The following is a 4240-nucleotide window of genomic DNA, read 5'->3' as shown; positions in this document are numbered from 1 at the left end:
CTTGTTCTTGATGCAGAGAAGTGTCTCCAGACATTTATTCCTAGACGCATATCATATAGTTTTTAATCTATGTTTTCATCTAGAAGATTCACAATTTCAGGCCTTACATTTAAGTATTTAATCCATTTTGACTTAATTTTTGTACATAATGTGAGATAAAGATCCAATTTTATTCTTCGAAGTGTGGATATCCAGTTTTCCCAACATCCTTTATTGAAAAGACTGTCCTTTTCCCATTGTGCATTCTGAGACCCTTTGTGAAAATTAATTGACCATAATTGCACGAGTTCATTTTTTGGGCTATCAATTTTGTTCTTTTTTATGTGTCTGTTTTTATAATGATATCATGCTATTTTAATTACTATAATTTTGTAATATAGCTTAAAGTCTGGTAGTAAGATGCCTCCAGCTTTGTTCTTTTTGTGCAGAATAGTTTGGCTATTCAGGGTTTTCTGTGGTTCAAACAATTTTAGATTTTGTTCTATTTCTGTGAAAAATCACACTGGAGTCTTGATAGGGATTCCATTAAATCTATAGATCACTTTTTGTAGTATAAACATTTTAACAATATTAATTCTTCCAAACCATAAACATGATATATATTTCCATTTATTTGTTTCTTCTTCAATTTATTTCATCAAAGTTTTATAAATTTTAGTGTATAGATTTTTCATCTCTTTAATTAAATGTTTTCCTAAGTATTTTAATTTTCTAGCTATTGTAAATGGGATTTAAAAAACCTTTTCTTCAGATAGTTTGTTGGTAGTATTATAGAAGTACTGTTTTTGTCTATTGATTTTGTATCCCAAAACTGTACTGTATTTGTTTATTAGTTCTGACTTTTTTTTTTGAGATGGAGTCTTGCTCTGTTGCTCAGGCTGGAGTGCAGTGGTGCAATCTTGGCTCACTGCAACCTCTGCCTCCTGGGTTCAAGTGATTCTCCTGCCTCAGCCTTCTGAGTAGCTGGAATTACAGGTGCACACCACCACACCAAGCTAATTTTTGTATTTTTAGTAGAGACGGGGTTTCACCATGCTGGTCAGGCTGGTCTCAACTCCTGACCTCATGATCCGCCCACCTCTGCCTCCCAAAGTGTAGTTCTGACATTTTTTTGATGGAGTCTTTAGGGATTTCTATGTCAAATCATATCATCAATAAATAGCAACAATTTCCCTTCTTCCTTTTCAATTTGGATGCTTTTTATAGCTTTCTCTTTCCTAATTGCTCTGGCAAGGACTAACTATACTATAATGAATAGAAGTGGATAACTTTGTTTTATTGCTGGTTTTAGAGAAAAAACATTCAACTTTCATTGTTGAGTCCAATGCTAACTGTTCTCTTGTCATATATGACTTTTATTGTGTTGAGGGACATCCTTTTTATCCTAACCTGTTAAGAGTTTTTATCACAAAAGAATGCTCAGATTTGTCAAATCCTTTTTTCTCCATCTAATATGATGATCACATGGTTTTTGTTCCTTCATTCTGTTTAAGCGGTGTATCACATTTATAGATTTTCATATGTTGAATCATCCTTTTATCCCTGGGATAAATATCACTTGATCATGTAAATAATACTTTTAATGTAAGGTTGAATTTAGTTTGCTAGTGTTTTGTTGAGGATTTTTGTATCTATATTCAACAAGGATACTGACATGTAATTTTTTTTTTCTGTAATGTTCTTGTCTGGCTTGCTATCAGGGTGATGTTAGCTTTGTTAAAAAAAAAAAGAAAGTAATGTTTTCTCTTTGACTTTGGAAAAGTTTGAGAATAACTGGTATTTGTTCTTTAAATATTTGATAGAATTCAGCAGAAAAGTCATCAGGTTCTGCAATTTTTTGATGGAAAACTTTTTACTATTGATTCAATCTCTTTATTCATTATTGAACTCTTTGCATTTTCTATTTCTTTATTATTGTATCTTGGAATTTATATATTTTCTAGGTTATCCAGTTTGGTGTTGTGTAATTTTTCATGGTAATATGTTATGATCCTTTGTACTTCTGTAGTAGCAGTTGTAATTTGTCCTCTTTGATTTCTGATTCCCTTTATTTGAGTCTTCGCTCCCTTTTCTCAGTCTAGCTAACAGTTTGTTGATTTTGTTTAACTTTTCAAAAAAACAACTCTTGGTTTCATTGATTTTTTTGTCTCTGTTTCATTTATTTCTGCTCTAATCTTTGTGATTTTCTTTCCTTTGCTAGCTTTGAGTTTAATTTGTTCTTCCTTTTTGTTCCTTGAGATGTATCACTAGGTTGTTTATCTGATATCTTTCTTGTTTTAAAAATAAGCATTTTTTGCTATAAATTTTCCTCTCAGAACTGCTTTTGCTCCACCCAATATGTTTTGTATGTTGTGTTTTCATTACCATTTGACTTAAGATTTTTCCTATTTTCTTTTTGACATTTTTCTATGACCCATTGGCGTCTCAGGATCATGATGTTTAATTTCCACATATTTGTGGATTTTCCAAGATTTTCTTGTTATTGTTTTTTTTTCGTAATCTTTGCCTTTTAATATAAGATTTTGTTTCATCATTTCTGAATGTAACACATTTCTTCTAAAAATAGAGCTCTCTGCTTGTTCTGAAACTTCTTAGAGTTCACAGGGAGGTGAAGGGGAATAAGGCTTACTGTAATTCTGGGATGACATTGTCAGTTTCATAGTCATAGATAAATTTTTCAAGGGATCCTGGATGCTCACAGCAAGGATGAGTTCATTTCAAATCCATGGTACTGAAGAAGCGTGACAAAGCGTTTCGAGGCCCCATCTGTGCCTGGCGTGGACTCCGGAACACATTACTGACCAAACAGAGCACCAGACAGCAGCGGCCCCTCTCCCAGGAGGTACAGGAGACAGGGTGACCCCGCACACATCTACCAGAAGATGACAGGGTGCTCTCCTAACACACTGGTTAAGAATGTAAGGGTACAGACCCAAGATGTAGGAATGCAGGGCTGAATATGTAAACTCCTGCCCTGGGCCAATGCAGACCTGGATTTAATATCGCGAAACTTGCTGGGATTTTCTCACAATACAGATGAAGAGTCAGAATCTCCCCCACCCCCAAGGAAGAGCCTGGTTAGCTCCTGAACTCAAAGATGCCCTTGACGTACCCAGTGAGTCCACTCTTGGTCTTCTGTTCCAACTTGTCCTTAAGGGGTGGGAAAGCCACATGATTGAGGGCCAGGTCAAAAAACAAAGGCTTGCAGGGGATGGGCTGGAAGCCTGGTGGGAAGTGCACAAGGTTGGCTTGCTTGGTGACCAGGAAAAGGTCCAAGCAGACTGTCTCAAACCGTTCAACCAGAGACTTATTGTCCTTGACTTGGAAGGAGGTTTGATGAGAATTATCTGAATCAAGGATGACCATGGCCTGCAGGGAGCACTTCTCCGACCGCACTTGAGTAATGAGCTCTTCCATGTCAGGCAGGTCCGTTAGGCTGTTCTTGAAGGCGCCAGCATCAGAATTTACTTCATTTGCATATTTCAGGACTCTATCATACAGGACAAGGGTTTCGCTCCACGTCTTCACCAGCACATAGGACTGAGAAATGAAAAAACACCTGTAAGCTTTAAATACCAGAGTCTTGAGGCCTATCTCTTTCTGGAAGGCTTTGTCCTCCTCTATACCAGGAAGCTGGAGCAATTCCACCAGATTCCGTAGGATGATGTTGTAGAGCCAGATCAGGTCCTGGGGCTGGGGGGAGCACTTGCTGTCATCCTCTGGCTGCTGCTGCAGCAGAGCCCTCTACAGACCTTTGGCCATGTTCTCATTATGCTTGATTGCCGTTGACAGGTTGATGTAAGTCAGGTAGCTGTGCAAGTACTGAAGATTAGACACCTTCCCCGACTCTAGTTTCATAACGTTGAGGTTAGAAAAAAGTGGTGATATGATTTCAATTCTCTTAAATTTATATAGACTTGTTTCATGGCCTAACATATGTTGTATCCTGGAGAATGTTCAAGGCATGCTTGAAAACAATGTGTATTTTGTTGCTTTTGGATGAAACTTTCTTTACATATCTGTTAGTACTATTTGGTCTAAAATATAGTTCAAATCCATGATTGTTCATTAATTTTCTGTGTGAATAATCTGTCTATTGTTGAAAATCAGTGACTGAAATCTCCTGCTATTATTGTATTGCAGTCGCTCTCTCCCTTCAGATCCTTTAGTATTGCCTTAATATATTTACATGCTCTAATATTTGGTGTGTATGTGTGTAAGTGTGTGTGTGTGTGTGTGT

At 36.7% G+C, this 4240-nt stretch overlaps 1 pseudogene across 1 annotated transcript; it reads right to left on the bottom strand.

The window, feature by feature from the left end:
* Nucleotides 1-2494: 2494 nt before the first annotated feature.
* LOC116546052 lies at nt 2495-3858 on the bottom strand (annotated as a pseudogene). The gene has a single exon (XR_004266564.1). The product of XR_004266564.1 is annotated as a signal recognition particle subunit SRP68 pseudogene (transcript).
* Between the last annotated feature and the right edge of the window lie 382 nt (nt 3859-4240).

The sequence above is a fragment of the Sapajus apella genome, unplaced genomic scaffold (assembly GCF_009761245.1).
Source record: "Sapajus apella isolate SASKATOON/1434 unplaced genomic scaffold, GSC_monkey_1.0 scaffold549, whole genome shotgun sequence".
NCBI lineage: Eukaryota > Metazoa > Chordata > Mammalia > Primates > Cebidae > Sapajus > Sapajus apella.
The sequence above is the reverse complement of the archived record's forward strand: the minus strand, read 5'-3'. Positions and strand labels throughout refer to the sequence as shown.